A 17,750-nucleotide genomic window follows, 5' to 3' on the forward strand; every position below is an offset into this window, starting at 1 on the left:
ACAGGTTAGAGCACCAAACCGCACGTCAGGGCTTTCACCTGGCAGCCCTTCCACACCACTGACAACACCTTTCTGTGCCGACCGGCCCCCAGAAGTAGATGTGTGCACTCACTCACTAATGTCCAGACACCAGCTGCTTTCTAGAAACCAGGCTCTGTGGCTATAAGCACAATTTGCACACGTCATTCTTCAGTGTCAGCTCAGGTTTTGGAATCAGGGCAGACTGGGTCTGAATTCAGTAAAGGGCTCTGCCATTTACTACCGACTTTGGTCAAGTTATACCACCTGTGTAACTCCCAGCTCCTTTACCTGTAAAATGGGGATTGTAATGGGGCTACACCACTGGGTGTATGAGGATTAAATGAGGTTCTGGGTGTAAAGCACTTGGCCTTTAGTATGCACTCAGTATACAGTAGCTCTTAAACTGTTAGGATAAGTAGGTTTTCAGGCCTCTGTGGCCTCTCGAGTCAAAGGATATTAACAGTGTAATGAAAATAATAGTCAGTTATGGCCATTCACAAAATTCAAGTGTGTAAAATAGAAACTTATTAATTTCTCGCACTGGCCTTATTTTCTGATCCTGTGACTCTGTCCTGGCCTTTGAAGGATGAGCTGATCCTGGTACATGCAGTCCTAGCCCATGACTTCACAGCCACATTTGGGATTAGTATCCAGTTGGAGCTCTCAGCACATCCTCTTTTCTTCCTCTGCACTGCTGCCTGGTCCAACATAAGCTGAGAACTTTGCTCATCAGGACAGTCACCATGCAAAGGGAGAAATGGATCCCTTTTTTGGTCTCCTAGGCTCTGGGACCCAGGCTGTTGTCAGTTCCTGATGTCCTCTGGTCTGTGGTGCTCTCTCAGAGATGACAGTGGGGCAGCTCTGGTCAGTGGCACATCCTGTTCCATCCCATGGAGCCCAGCCTCACCCTTCCCTCACTGCTAAGGATCAGGCCTGTCCCTCTCTTACCTCCTGGCACAGGCCCCCGTGGGTAGGTGTCTCTTCCCAGCCAGGCCAGCACGTCTCACCCTCCCAACTAACCTGTGACTCACTACAAGCTCCTAGAAGCCTCTAAGCCACTCTAGGACCTGCAAACCCGGGGGGCCCACTCACATCTCTATGCTGTCATCCTACTCGCTTCCCCTTATCAGAAGGTAGAAGACCCGTCTGAGCAACTGCAACTTGGACACTAAGCCCACAAGCCTCCCCTTCTCGGAGGTGCCCCTGCACCTCCAGGGCAATGCTCTTCTCCTGCTTTCTCCCCACGTCAGAGTCATGTTAGCGGGAGGACTGTTCTACCTCTTATCACCCTTATTCTCCCTCTATTGCCCTGTCTCCCGTCTCTGTCCTCCTCCAGCACAAATCTCTTTTTATAAACACATACACACACCACAGACACAGTGGAAACCAGTTCTCCGAGTTTATGCAGACTTTCCAGACTGTTTTGTCTTGTGTCCACCGGAGAACAGAACCTCTTTGAAGTGATAAGCTAAGGCATCTGCCATTCTTGTTGCTAGAGGGCTTCTTGTGGTGGCTGAGGGGAGTGAACCTGCTAGTTGATGTCTCAGCTATTAGTCCGCCACAGATTAAGATTTCATGTTTCATCCTGTCTCGTGAGTTACATGGGTTTTTACTACGTAGTTGGAATGAGGTCTAACAGACAGCTCAGTTCACGGGCTGGGAAGAACCCCTTCATCATGCTCCAATCGACCCTTCTTTATCCCATTTCAATCTTTTATTTTAATTTTTTATCAAAGTTCTGCATACATATAATTTTAAAAGTCAAGTAATTCTCTAAAACATTAGAAAAACAGTAGTCTTCTGGTCCTCTCTCCTGTCCTCTACTCCCATTCTCACTTTACACCTTTAACTCATTTTTTAAAAATATTTTCCTCCATATTGCTAAAGAGTGAAGCTATATCGCTACCTCTTGACTTTTGGACATTATTTACTGATTTCCAAGCATGGGAGATAAAAGATTTAGCTTTTATGAAGACTCCCACACACACTAACTTCCTATAGTATACTCTAATTGCCTTTCCTTTCTTGAACAATTTTTGTTTTCCTTGGATTTAATAATTGCCCTTTTTCCCCTTTGCTTAGTTTTCTATGTACTTACCTCTAAGTCAATGTCCTTTTCGTGCAGACTTTGCTCCCAGATCCTTCTGTCTCACCCCCTCTTGCCCCCTTGGTTGATAGATGCGTTGGGCATGCTTCGTTCTTGGCTTCCCTGGCAGCGTTCAGCAGACGGAACACACAACTTTTACTGGACTGCACTGCTACTCTGCCGGCTCTCCTCACTCTCTGGTCGCTCCTCTCCTGTAGTTTCTCTTCCTCTCCTGTCCCTTGCATTGAAATGCCCAGCGTTCATCTCATCTCTCTTCCTCCCTCTCTCTATATAGGCTTCCCTGACTCATCCCATGCTAATCGCCCTGGCCTTTCCTGCCACCTCTGTATGGATGGCTGTGTCTCTTGCTCAGTTTTTCTGCTGAGCTCAGACCTACATTTCCATCTTCTGCTGGGACATTTCTGCCAGGATATTCCACAGGAACCTCAAACTCAGCATGTCCTGAACCAAAATCGCTATTTCAGAACCTAAACGTGTTCAAAGTGCACTTTGTTATCTGTGAAACTTTGGGAAAGCTACTGTATTCTCACCTGGAAAACTGGATGATACTGCATTCCTTAGAGGATCAAATGGTCTCATATATCATGCGTGTTAAGCACTCGTCAGAGTGTCTGACCTCCTGTCCATGCTCAATAAATGGCCCTGATCATTAGTAGTAGCAGAAGGAGGAAAGGATGGTGAGGAAGGAGAGCATTAATACTGCTGTTATCCTTTCTCCATCATAATGGCACCATCATCACTTGTTCCCAGTCCAAACACGTAGGATTCGTCCTTGGCCTCTGCTTCCTCCCCACAACCTAACTCCCTCTATCATCAAGCCTACTGACCATATCCCGTAAATATCTCTCACATCAGGTCCCCTGTTCCTATCCTCACTGCCCTGCCCTGTTTAGACCCAATCCTCTCTCACCTACTCTATCAGGAAGGCCCTGCTGCCTGGTTCCCCGACCTCTGATCTTACATTTCACCTCTAGTCTATCCTCTAAATTTCACCAAAATGATCCATCTACATGCTAGTCTGATTGTCCCGTCTCTCCTAGGCACAGTTCAGTAATAATTATAATCGTAGCAGAGAGGGCGGAAAGCTAATATTTAAAAGCATAACACACTGCGGCTGTGTCTTCCCCCAGGCGTGCATTCCTGTTGTGCACAGGGATCTTTGACAAAACACCTGGGTGGAGACAGAAGGTGAACAGTTGAGAATAGAAAACAGAGAGATAGTTAAACTCCTCTGCAGAGGAAATAAGCCTGAACTGGGGAGTTAAAGGCATCTCGAGTGGGAAGGGAATTGAGGACAGCCTTGGGGAGCGGGGGGAGGTGGGGCGGGGGAGATATCTCACCAACTCAGTGTGTGGCTGGAGAAAATTGGGCCTCGGTGGGAGTGACTGTCATGTAAAGATCAGCAGTGTCTCAAGATTTGGACCATTCTGTGCTGGTCTAGAACCCTTCCCATTCTACTCGCAACCCCACTTCCCTTTACTCCACATCTGTAACAAAGTTTATTACAGTAACACTGCCCCCCACGATCCTGCAAATGGGGGAAAGAGGTTGGTGCTGTCTGGATCTGCTCGGAACAGATAACTGAGAGCAGGGGTGGGGGGTGAAATTGGAGCCTGTGGATCCTAGGAACACAAGGGCATTTTTTGGCGGAGGTGCATGAACCTAAGTAGAAGCAAAGGTGGGGTTTCAAATCAATTATACTTAAATCTCAGAGAGTGCCGCAGCTCTACTTCTGTGGTATCATCACTAGGACAACCATTTCACAGCTATGCTTCCTATGGGCCAGGCCATTGATTCGGTGCTTTGCATGCACAGCCTCACGCCCTCCTCTCCTCATCCCTGCTGCAGAATTGCTATTATTGACTCCATTTACAACCAAGGACCTACAACTTGCCTGGGGTCACAGAGCTGGTGGGGGTCAGAGCCCCGATCTGCCTCACCATCATTCAGTGCTCTCTCCTTTTTCTTGGATAAACTCTCAGCTCCTTCTGTATGCCCCAATTTTCTAATAGTGGTCAGATAAAAAGGTAGGTTCAATTTCAGGTCTGAATAAAAAATCAAGTCTATCCATCTCATTTTGCAAATTGGAAGAGGTTGTTCCAAGGAAGCATGGTGACCCCGTCGAGGGGGTCCCATGGATTAGGACAAAGTTCCTTTCATTCCAAGCCTAGTGGTCCTTCCACTGCTCCAGTTTCCCAAACACGGTCTGCAGAAATGATGAGGCCAATAAGTGTACCATGAGAAAGTGGCGATTTAATATGTCTAGAAATCATTGAGTTAAGTAAAGCTTACCAGGACTTCTCACAATCTTTATTATATTAACGTACATTTAAAAATTTTATTTTTTTATTGAAGTATAGTTGATTTACAATGTTGTGTTAATTTCTGCTGTACAGCAAAGTGACTCAGTTATACATATATATATATATCTACATACATACATTTATATATATATATGTATATATATATATAATTTTTTAAATATTCTTTTTCATTATGGTTTATCACAGGATATTGAATATAGTTCCCTGTGCTATACAGTAGGACCTTGTTGTTTATCCATTCTATATGTAATAGTTTGCATCTGCTAACCCCAAACTCCCACTCCATCTCTCCCCCAACCCCATTAATGTGCATTTGATTCTCCAAAAGCAGGCATTGACATGCAACGTTTCTCAAACTTACTGGATAAAGTTTGGTGGAACTATAAACCACTTACCAAGCCGGTATATCATAGGATAGAGTTTGGGAACTCTGGCTTTCCTTGCAGAAAAGCATTTACTTGGAGGAAATGCAGACATTGCATTAAGCAGGGGTTTTAGGTAGTGCAAACGGATTACCCATAAAGATAATATTTTCTACAGAAAGAATGGGGAACCCCCAGAATCCTGCAGGGTCTCATATATTTCTTGATATAATTGGATGGAGACAGATGCCAAAGAGAAGGGTTATTCTGAGTAAGGGAAGGAACTTTGCTTTGAGAGAAAGGACAGAATCTAGCAGAAAGAATCTGAGTAGAATGAGGCTGGATCTAAAAATCACATACCTGTCAGGTAAAGACTACTCCTCAGTACTCAAACTGCAAGGATGACATATACCTTTATTTTTCTCAGTCAAACCTGGCCCACTCATAATGGTCAGCAAAAAGTACCAGTCATTTTCAGTGACTCTTTCCCCTTCCCTCAAGTCACATCAGAAGCCTAGGCTTGTCTAGTCCAGAACAGTGGGGAAAGAGGAGCCTCTCCTGCTGTGTAGATTCGGACTTCAGCTTTTTGGACCAGCACTGCCTCTCCAGGCAGGACTCGGAAATGGCCCTCCCAGGGCCTTCCTCACAGAAGGGCTCAGTTACAGGGGTCCCTGTGGCAACCAGGGTCACCACTCAGTGTCCACAGACTTCCAGCCTCCTCACAAAACCTGAGACACTCCCCCTCCCCAGCCCCAGTAAGGTTTACTTGGCAACTGATCCCTCCTTCCCTGGAAGTTCTAACCTAGCCCTCACGTCCACTTGCAATTCATCCAATTTAGTTTCTTTCACCAAGCTCCTGAGAACACAGGTCTGGTGACTCTTTGGGGTTCAGGAGAGCCAGGCTGACCTTAAGCATTTAAAGCTACCGTGACCTAAGATCCTGTTGAACAGGGAAGAAAAAGTGCCTTTTCTTTCTTTGGCTGATGAATCCATAGCAGGTACCCCTAACAGCATTATTAAAAGAAGGAGAAGGAGAAGAAATTTTTCAAGAGTGCATTGTGTCACAAATATAATGTTTATTTGTTATGATTATATTTGTAGTAAAATAGAGGAAAAGATTAGAGACAGCTTCAGTAAGTCAATGAAGCCACGGAAGGGAAATGTGGTCCAGAGAAATCTTAGTCCTGGTGGAGCTTCCCTCTGTGTGAGGCTGGGAGAACCATGGAGTGATTCTGACACTTGAGTGAAAATGACACCCTATGACCTCTGTGGCGGCATGGGTGGCTGGAGAGCACCGCGTGGCTGAGCACAGGAGTCAACATGCTGTGAACACATTGCTCGACCTCAACAACAACAAGTAATCAGAGAGCCGTGGGCAGTGAAGAGGACAAAAACAGGAAGACTGGCTGCAGTAGCTAATTTTATGTGCTAACTTGGCTCAGCAGTGCTGCCCTGATATTTGGTCAGACTCCAGTCTAGATGCTGCTGTGAAAGTACTTTTTAGATGTGATTAACATTTGACTCCATAGATTTGTATAAAAGCAGATGACCTTCCATCATGTGGATGGACCTCAATCTAATCAGTTGAAGGCTTTAAGACCCAGGCTTCCATGAAGAAGGAATTTGGCCTCCAGAAGGCAACATAGAACTTCTGCCTGAGTTTCTAGCCTGCACATTTTGGGCTCAGGATTCCAATATCAACTCTTCCCTGAATTTCCAGCCTGTGGGTCTGCCCTACAAACTTTGGACTTGCCAGCTCCCACGATCACAGGACCAATTCCTTAAAATCAGGCCTTTTTTTCTCTCTCTCTCTCTCAATCATAACACACTAGCTTATGCTATTTTGAACTTGATACTATACATTAGAGATTAATAATGAGGGATGAGAATGGAAACAGGTAGCAAACTAGGTGCACATGTCTGCAGTCCCTCCCCACGTTCCCAAATCTCATAAAGTCATGGAGCAAGAAGAAGAGGAAGAGGAGGAAGAGGAGAGGGAGGAGGGGAGGAGGGGGAGGGGGGGGGAGGGGGGGAGGAGGGGAGGAAGAGAGGAGGGGAGGAGGAAGGGAGGAGGGGAGGAGGGGAGGAGGAGGAAGAGAATCCACAATAGCACCAGAGAATAAGACTAATCATTGAACCACATTGTTTTTTGAGAAGAATTATAAAACCAATTGTTGAGGGAAAGGAGAGCATGTTCACCTAGTTCAAAATTCTAAAAAGTATCAAAGGATGTACAATAAGTTTTCCTCGCATCGCTGCCCCAGGCAATCAATATCAGCGTGTGGTGGTGGATGGTGATGGTGGTGTGTGTGTAACCTCCCATATCTATATTAGGCACGTACAAGCATATAAATTATTCCATTGCCCCTTTTTTGTACAAATACTAGCATACTCCATATACTGCTTTGCACCTGGTCTTACTCATACACACACATAAAGAGCCTTCTCATTTTTCTTTATACCCACATAACCATGGGGACCCATCATAGGTTACTGAACCATTGCACTATCCATGAGCACATTTCCCATTGTTTGCTATTATGAAATAATGCAGGGAATAACTTTGTCCACATATCACTTCCTAAGTATGCAAATATATCCTTAGGATAAAGTACTAGAAGTGAAACTGCTGGTCAGAGAATATCTGCATTTGCAGACTTGATAGACAATTGTCAAAATGCCTTCCTTGGAGACTTGTAATTTTCATTCCCGTCAGCTATGACATGTTATCAAACTGTTAGAGACTGGTCAGTCTAACAGGTTAAAATACAGTATCTCAGTGTAGTTTTAACTCGCATTTTTCTTATTTATGACTGAGCTTAAGCATTTTAATATATTTCCAAACTATTTGTATTTTTCTGCGAATTGTCCATTTCTTTACCTGCTTTTGTTGTTGTTGAATTGTAGATACATGTATGTGTGTTTACATCAGCTGGCAAAAGTTCTTCATACAGCACACTTTTTTGACTGGGATAAAAATTGTAAAGATTTTTCCTCAACTTATCTTTTGCTTTTTAATTTTGCTTATGGTAGTTTTGTCATGCAGAAATACTGATTTCTTTTGCACGGATCAGAAAAATTGAGAAATCCCCTGGAAAACAGAAACTGGATGGTATCAAATTAGGAGAAACAAGATCAGAGAAAACCACAGTGAAAAACCAGAAAAGTCCTGCTTTGGAGGTGGGAATGGTTCTTCAACGGATCCAAGCTCAGAGTCAATGGACCTGAGGAATGGCGGGGTGGCCCTTGGGTCAACCATGAGGATATTTAATTTGAAGCAACAGGGCTGGTGGAATCCTCTCTCAGCTCCTCTTGTGCTGAGCAGGGGTTACCAGTGGCATTGTCCCCAGGATAAAGCAGTGCCTGGGCACTGGGGCCGCAGGGGCAGATTGATGTCTAGGCAGCAAGTGACACCAGGACAGACATGAAGACCTCATAGCAAAAGATATGCATGCAGAGGCCCCCCCACAATACTCTGGGTGTGGGGAGAGGCAGGGGCACACTCTCATCCCCAGAACCTGCACCTCAAAGACCAACATGGTTCACAAGCCCAAGGAGGAGAAGGCAGTCAAGAGTCAGGAGGTACCTGAGGAAAACCAGTACCCTAAAAGAGAGTAGCAAACTCAACAACAAGAAAGACTGATGTTTGGGGAAAGAGTGAGCACAAAGAGAAGAGTTTAAATGCATATGAGTAATTGCTCCAGAATGGCTAAGCACATGGGCTCAGGAATCAAACTACCTGAAATCAATTCCTAGATCTACCACTTTCTAGATGTGTGGATGGCATTGGGCAAGGTAATTAATTTGTGCCTCGATTTCCTAATCTATAAAATGGGGATTTAAATAATACCAATATCATAGGATTATTATGAAAATTAAATGAGATAATCCATGTAAAAACACTCGGTTCAGCAGGTAATAATAAGTGCTCAATAAATATTAGATATTCTTTTATTATTATTATTTAGAAAAAAAACAAGAATCGGCTGGGGTAGAAAAGCAACCATTTGAGAATTTGTAAATTAAAATCAGATTTATGGCAATTTTTTTTTTTTTTTCCTGCGGTACGTGGGCCTCTCACTGTTGTGGCCTCTCCCGTTGCAGAGCACAGACTCCGGATGCGCAGGCTCAGTGGCCATGGCTCACGGGCCCAGCTGCTCCACGGCACGTGGGATCTTCCCGGACCGGGGCATGAACCCGCGTCCCCTGCATCAGCAGGTGGACTCTCAACCACTACACCACCAGGGAAGCCCAATTTACGGCAATTTTTTAAATGAAAAAGATGAACTGAAAAATACAATGGACACAGATAAAAAGGGAATCAGTGACTGACATTCTGGCCAGTGTACCCAAGACGTAAGGGATGGCATGTCAAGGGCCCAGTCTTTAACTGGCCTCCCTTCCTTCCCCTTCATGGCGGCAGAGCTTTGGCTGGCATACCTGGAGTGGGGAGTGGGGGTGGAGATTGGTGTTTCTGGGGCTAAGCTTTTAGAAAGCAAGGCCACGAGTTTACTTAACTATGGAAGGACTGAACAAATAAGCAGATACAGCGAGGATAATGGAGCCAGGTTTCTTACTGTCATAGAAGGGATTTACAAATAGGGGATAAGGAAGGAACGGTGTGAGAATGGAATCAGAGGTGTTGATGCAAACTCATTGATTTTACAGATCCATGTGTGTATGCATGCATATACACACACAGGCATATACATACATAAATGCATTTATTTCCTTGCTCTGTCTCCTCAGAGGGCCTAGAACCAATTATACCCCAGTAGCAGTAAGCATACCTAGCTCCTCAATCTTGGTTTCTGAATACTATTCTCCACTAAAAGGAACTGGGGCTCCTAAGAAAAATGGGTTGATTCCAGGGTTGGGACAGAAAAGTACAAGAGGAGACAAGAATATTTCGTTGTTCCATAAAGTAAGAAAATGTTCAACCAATGCCAAAGACATACCAAAGGACATAGGAACCAACTGAAGTGGCAAAATCTCAAATATCATCAAATATGTCTTGAGACTGAAAAATATATAATGATAGTAATAGACTATAATCCATTGAATAAAACAAGAATTCACAAATCCACACTGATATAAGTAAATTTTAAATATAAATAGGAGAAAAGGAAAAGGTCTCCCTTATGGTTGAATGCCAACTAAATATGGAAGGAATAATAAAGTTAAAAAAATCATCAATGGATGATCAAATTAGTGCATAAAAGTTTGATGAAGAACCAGAGATTTAAAGAATCTCAAAGTATCTCCCCCACCACACCTAATTTTTTATTAATTACAAAGGGAAAAAGAGTAACTTTACTAAAAGGAAATGTATCAGAAAACATATTAACCAAGTGATCAAAGTTAACATATATATTTACTTATTTATTTGTATTTATTTCCTATTTGTTCTGTTTCTCTGGAGAACCCTGACTAATATAATTGGTTACAACCCTTAAGAATGGAATATTCAGGGGTCTTCCCTGGTGGCGTAGTGGTTAATACTCCACACTCCCAACGCAGGGGGCCGGGGTTTGATCCCTGGTCAAGGAACTAGATCCCACATGCATGCCACAACTAGGAGTTCACATGCCACAACTAAGGAGCCCATGTGCCCCGACTAAGGAGCTGGCGAGCCACATCTAAGGAGCCTGCCTGCCGCAACTAAGACCCAGAACAACCAAATAAAGAAACAAATATTTAAAAAAGAATGGAATATTCAATAAACCAACATCCTGTGTCTTCTGATACCATGCACTGAGAAGAATACATCATTTCAGTGATATTCCTGCCAAAAACATGTAACCTGAATCTAGTGATGAGGAAATGTCAGGCAACACCAATTGAAGAATGTTCTACAAAATATAAGAAATTCAGGCAAAAGAAAGGTTGAGGAACCTTTCAGATTAAGGAGACTAAAAAGACATGACAAGTGAACTCAATGTGTGATTCTGGTTGGATCCTGGATCAGGAAAAAACAGTTATAAAGATTTTGTTGAGACAATTGACAAAATTTGAATATGGACTGTGGATTAGAAAATAGTATTGTATCAATGTTAAGTGTCTATATTTTGAAAATTGTACTATGGTTGTGAAAGAGAATGTGTTTGTTGGGAAATGTACAATGAAGTACTCATGATGTCTCCCACCCATTCTCAAACGGTTCAGAAAAAAAAAGCATTTCAATCTATCCATCTAGGAGTGACAAAGGAAATGGAGCTGAGAATTTCCTGGAATTTTTTTTAAAGACACCAGATCCAGGAATCTCAATAAATTTCAAGCAAGGTAAATGGAAAGATATACACATTTACATATAACCTACTGGAACACCGCTAAAAAAGATCTCTTAAACAACCGTAAAGAAAAGACAAATAATGCGTCAAACTGGCAGTTAGAGTTACAACTGACTTTTCAAAAGCAATAATGGATACCAGAGATAAGTAAGGAAGAGTATGTTAGGAATACAGGAGACCCCTGAGGATGTCCTTAGTTTACCTTGCCCTCTGATTAGGTTCAATGGAAAACTATGACAACCCAGTCCAGGCAGGCTTAGTAATGGCCAGACCCTTTAGGAATGAAGTCTTGGGTCACCCTACCACATAAAGAACCATGACCAGCTGAGGTGCTTGCCGAAGGCAAAAGGAATACACAGAATGAGTAGTAGAAGAAGGTTATTATAAATACCAGCTACAGGAGCTTCCCTTCCCTGGTGGTGCAGTGGTTGAGAGTCCGCCTGCTGATGCAGGGGATACGGGTTCGTGCCCCGGTCCGGGAAGATCCCACACGCCGTGGAGTGGCTAGGCCCGTGGTCCATGGCCGCTGAGCCTGCGTGTACGGAGCCTGTGCTCTGCAACGGGAGAGGCGACAACAGTGAGAGGCCCGCATACAGCAAAAAAAAAAAAAAGTAAATACCAGCTACAGTCATGGGACCAGCTACAGAAATGATGCCTGTAATTATCATGAATTTTGTTACATTCATTTTTTCCATATGGGAACCATTTGTCCCCAAAGCTTATTTTATTATGAAAAAAACTAATTTTGTTATGAATACATTTGTGTGTATACACACATACATTACACAAATATCTTTGTCTTCTTTCCACTCTTATTTCCTTTTATCATGAAACATAAGATGTATTGACTTTATTATCGGTATTATTAATTTCACATCATAGTATTTGAGTTGTAGGATATCAAGAGAAGAATAAACATCACTCAAGTATTTTACCTCCACTTCTGGGGAAGAAATTAGCATGTTTTCAGTTGTACATAGGGGAGTTGTATCATGTCGGCAGAGTTATGATCTCATTATTGTTTTTATTTAGAGATTTAAATATAGTTTAAGGAGATGTATATGGGTGCCAAGTTCACAAGGGGTTGACTTGTGATGGTCAATTTTATGTGTCAACTTGACTGGGAGAAGGGATGCTCAGATAGCTGTCAACATATTATTTCGGATAAGTCTGTGAGGGTGTCTCTGGAGGAGATTAGCATTCGAATCTGTAGACTGAGTAAGGAAGATCACCCTCACCAATGAGGGTCCCATCATCCAGTCCAATGAGAGCTTGTAAAGAACAAAAAGGTGGAGGAAGGGCTAACTCCCTCCCTGCTGCCCTCTGACTTACTCCTGGTTCTCAGGCCTCAGACTGGGATTTAAATTACACCATTGTCCCCACCCCCTTCTCAGGCCTTTGGATTCAGACTGAATTACACTGCAGGCTTTCCTGGGTCTCCAGTTTGCAGACGGCAGATCCTGGGACTTCTCAGGCTCCGTAATCATGACAGCCAGTTCCCATAATAAATCTCCTCTTATCTCTCCTCTCTCTCTCTCTCTCTCTATATATATATATATATATGTGTATATATATATATATACACCCACATATATTTATTTATTTATATTTATATCCCATTGGTTCTGTTTTTCTGGAGAACCCTAATACAGTTACTTACAACAACTAAGAGTGGAATATTCAATAAATACAAAAAATAGCATTTGGGAAAAATGGCTCCCCATATGGAAAAATAAAATTGTGTCATATGCCATATATAAACATAAATTCCAGATGGATGAAGGGGCTAATTGTTTTAAAGGTACAAAAGCATTATAAAAACACAAAAAATATTAATTGTGGAGTTTTTCTTAAGCAAGACACAAAATGCAGAAGCCGTAAAGGAATAGATTGTGAGATTTATCTAAAATGAAAATCCAAAATTTAAATTAAGTAAAGGACATCATAAGCAAAGTTAAATGACAAGGGATACAGTAAAAGAAAATATCTACAAATCAAGAAAAAAGGCAAACCATTCACTAGAAAAACAGGCAAAAGCTGTACATTGAATGGGCAATAAATACCTACAAGAAGTTGCTCAACCTCACTGGTAATGAGGGAAACCCAGATTAAAGAGTTATTTTTTCTTTCACCAGACTGTCAAAAGCAAAATGAAAAAACCCTGATATATTACCTTGTCTCTTTCATTTATGCCACTGGTGGAAGGGTACATTGGTAAAGTCTTTCGCAGGGCGATTCAGTGGAATCCATCAACATCAAAAGTTAACTCCCTTTAACTCAGCACTTCACTTCTGAGAATCTGCCCTTCTGAATATCTACGTACGTGCACAGAGATGCACATAAAAGGATGTGTGGTCCATCACCAGAACTGTGAAATCTAGCACTGTCCATCCCAATCAAAATGCCTCTGTGTGTCCTGTCATGCAAGCATCCTCAAGACCTCAATTCATTTTGATCAGGGAAAAAACAAATCGTGTCAACAATTACCCATTTCTGTAAAACTGAAAGAAACCACACACATACAGTTGCATGTATGTGATACGTGTAGGTAAATGTCTAGAGAAAGGGCTATAAGAACATACGTGAATCTGGGAGGTGGTGGAGAGAGATGATGACTTGTGTCAAAGAGGATGTTCATATTTTCTTCCAGGACTTGGTGCTGCTTGACTCATTCACACTGCAAGTGGAGGGAGAAGGTTTAAAAAGTAAACTGTTCCATAGTACACAGAGCAGTGTTCCCAACTGCCACTTGCAAAGGAAGGGGGTGTTTTCAGAACCTAGAGCCACCCCTTTCTAGATCCCTCCCCTAGCTGAGTGAGTGCAGTCTGGGTTGGGAGTTGTTCTCAGGGCTCTGTGAACTGGGCGTCTATCCTTGTGGACACGAGTGAGCCAGGCTCTGAGTGGGCATAAGACTCCATGCATGAACACCCCAGTCATTTCCCTTAACCAGGATGTCTCACCCCTTCCCCGCTGGACCCCGACGGCCCAGAGCTTCCACCCACCCACCCTGCTGCATCTTAAACCCAAGGCTGGCCTTTTTTTTTTTTGCGGTACGCGGGCCTCTCACTGTTGTGGCCTCTCCCGTTGCGGAGCACAGGCTCCGGACGCGCAGGCTCAGTGGCCATGGCTCACGGGCCCACCCGCTCCGTGGCATGTGGGATCCTCCCAGACTGGGGCACGAACCCATGTCCCCTGCATCAGCAGGCGGACTCTCAACCACTGCTCCACCAGGGAAGCCCAAGGCTGGCCTTTTTTAGGAGCAGTGAAACAAGTCCTGATGATGGTAGTTTCTGGGCCTGAAATTTGTCTCCTGGAGGAGGGTAAGGTCAACCACAGTGACAAGCAAAACCAAGAGCGGGGGCAGTGGGTGGAGCAGCATGACGACTGTGGCCTTCATTTCCTCCAGGCAAAGAAACCTCAGAAGGCTGAAGTCAGGGCTTCCCAGCATTTTCACACTGAGGCTTATTGGGAAATTTCAAAAGTTGCCACCCACACCCTGACCCAGGAGGGAGAGGGGACTCCTTCTTCAGAGATTGGTTGGGTGTTGTGTGAGACCAAGTACCCTGCAGAGATAGGAGAGACTGGGAACTGGTTCCCCCTCTGGGGAGTTAAAGTGTTGGGAAGTCAAAATTTTAATCTTCTTCAGAAGTTAACATTTGAGTGTAGATTTGAACAGGTGAAGGATGAAGCCATGTGGATGTCAGAAGGAAGAGCATTCCAGGTACAGGGAACAGCAGTGCAAAGGCCCTGAGGTAGGATCATGTCTGATGCGTTGGAAGTACAGCAAGGAAGCCACTGTGGCTGGAGCTAAGTGAGTAGGGGGAGAGTAGAAGAAGACTAGATTGGACACGAAGGGAGGAAGGTGAAGAATGAGAACTACCTTGACATCTTGTAAGGACTTTGCCTTTTATTCTAGATGAATTAGGGAGCCATTGGCAGCCTAAGAGGCAGGGAGTGACTTGATCCAGCTAAGGTTTAACAGGATGGCTCTGGCTGCTGTGTTGAGAACAGACTAAATGAATAAGGGGAAAGCAGGGGGTCAGGGAAGCAGCAACTGAGTCCAAAAGAGAGATGGTAGAGCTGAGATTTTCTTGACAGAGTGGCCGGCATCACTTGGAGGGCCTGTGATACTCTTTGGGGGACAGGGACTCCTTAGAACAAGGGATGCAATGTGCATACCACTTCTCTGGGTGCTGCTACCCCTTGAAGTTGTTACTGCTGTTAGTCTGGGGCAGGGGCCTAGGAATTAGCATTTTTGCATGTTCCCAGGTGATACTACTGCTGGTCTGGGAACATTGACAACCACTAGCTTTTTCTTCCTAGCACTGATGAAAATGTGCAATTGATGTTTATCATACCTCCTCAAGGAAGCTCTTTAGTCACCCCTGCATCCCAGGGCCAACCATGATGCCTGGCATTAATGTCTTGAGCTTCGCTCTGGGCCAGGCATGGTGCTACCTGGAATGAAGGTCTTGAGGATCCCTGGTCTGAATGGTTGGAGATAACTGGTGATGAAATTTCCAGGAAGTGGTCATTAGAGGGAAGAGGTTAATTATAATAACAACAACAATGGATGTGACACCCACCCATTCCTGTGTCTGCCTAGGTGTTTTACTGACATCTTCTCCAATTAAATCCTGTAAAAGCCCTGTGAATCTGGCATTATCCCCCTTATTTTATAAATGAGGAAACCAGAGGCTCAGAGAGTTTAAGTAATTTTCCCAAGGTCACACCACTAACAAGTACCAGAGCCCAGCCAGGCCTGACTGCCAGACAGTTCCGTGCTCTGCTGACACCACACTCTCCCTCAAGAAGTCACTGATAAGAGGAGATTGCCTTGAAGACAGGGGCTTCCTTACAGGGGGACTGTGAGTCATTTTAAAAAATGCCGGGAAGATGCCATCCTTTAAAAAAACTCCTACTGTCTGAATTGAGAGCCTGTTCACACAGCACATTACCAGCCCCAAGCCCTTTTTTTTTTTTTTTTTGCGGTACGCGGGCCTCTCACTGTTGTGGCCTCTCCCGTTGCGGAGCACAGGCTCCGGACGCGCAGGCTCAGCGGCCATGGCTCACGGGCCCAGCCGCTCCGCGGCATGTGGGATCCTCCCGGACCGGGGCACGAACCCGCGTCCCCTGCATCGGCAGGAGGACTCTCAACCACTGCGCCACCAGGGAAGCCCCCCAAGCCCTTCTTGACAGAGCCCTGGTCCCCTAATAAGTAGCAGTGGCTGCCCCAAGAGAAGTATTTTTGCTGACCTTTGTGACTTTATCGTTCTCAGGTGGAGCACTTTTCCTCAGCCCTCACCCTCTTCTCAGCCTCCTCCTGTAGAATGATGGGCACAGTATTCTGTGCTGGGGAGTTGAGGCTTGACAAATCAAGGCTGGTTTATCTCTAAACTCAATCCATCCCTCTCAGTAGAGAAGGAGAAAATCAAGTTCCAGGACTTCCCGCCTCATCAACCCGGCTCTTCCGCCACCCACCCCAGAGGATAAAAATAGCATCCTCCCAGGGCCTCACTGCTCTTGCAGCAACTGTGCACTGAAGCTGGGCCTGCCCCGGGAGCAGCTGTTCCCAGAGGCACAGGCCTGGTGGGAGGCATAGGGTCAGGGCAGGGGCTAGGCTGCCCACAGGGGCTAGGTGACCCAGGCCTGGCCGGGATGCTTGGAAACCTCACGAAGAGAGGCGGCACCTGGAGCAGGTTTGACCGCGACACATCAATAAATACGCCACAAGGTGCACCAGCTCGCTGGTCGGCCTTTAAAAGAGATGAGGTGTATCCGTGATTCTTAACGTTTTTCAGGGACAAGGACTCCCTAGAACAAATGAGGAGATGTACATATCACTTCTCTGTGTGTGCTCAAGCCCACACACAGCACACACTGAGAGGCAGACACACACTTTTGCACACAACTTCATATGCGGGGGGGAGCTGTCAAAGTCCAGCATGGACCACGGGTTGACAGCCCCAAATTCAGGTTGATTATAGAGACGCAAAACGATTATAAAAAATAAAAATTTGTAATGTGTAGGAGGAATAAGGTTAAAGTTTGCAGTTTGCTCAACAAGATCTTCTTGGAAAGTAAAAGTATATAGTATATATCCATCAAAACAGACACAGAAATGTTAATGTTGACGTCCGTTGGTAGGCTAAAAGGTATTTTCTCTTTTTCTCTCCAAATGAAAAGCATGTTTCTCTTTTGCCATCAGAGCGGCCGCATCCAGGCATTTCCCTGAATCTGGAAGCCTACTCGGCTGCAGGCGCTGCCCGGGCCTGCCTGCCTGGACCCTCCATCCCGGGCGGGGGTATGTGTGGTACAGACAATAGGCAAGCAAACATCAGGTTGGTGACAACGTGGGGCGGGGACGGGCTCCTTTACAGGGTGACCGGGGAGCCCCTCGCCTTCAGAGAACCTGGAAACCCAAAGCGCTACTCCCCGGGCTCGGGCCCGCACGGAGGAGGCAGTGCGTGCGTGCGCGCTCTCGAGGCGGCGGCGGCGCGCGCACGCGCGCCACCGCGGCCCGCCTCCCGCAGCGGAAGATGCGGCCGAGGAGGCGGCGGCGGCGGCGGCGCGCTCCGGCGGTCTGAAGCGGCGGCAGGCTGCCACGGGCCGGCGGCGCGATGAGCTGGGCGGCCGCCCCCGGCTC

This window comes from Monodon monoceros, unplaced genomic scaffold, assembly GCF_005190385.1.
Source record: "Monodon monoceros isolate NGI ecotype Baffin Bay Population unplaced genomic scaffold, NGI_Narwhal_1 Super_Scaffold_11, whole genome shotgun sequence".
Classification (NCBI taxonomy): domain Eukaryota; kingdom Metazoa; phylum Chordata; class Mammalia; order Artiodactyla; family Monodontidae; genus Monodon; species Monodon monoceros.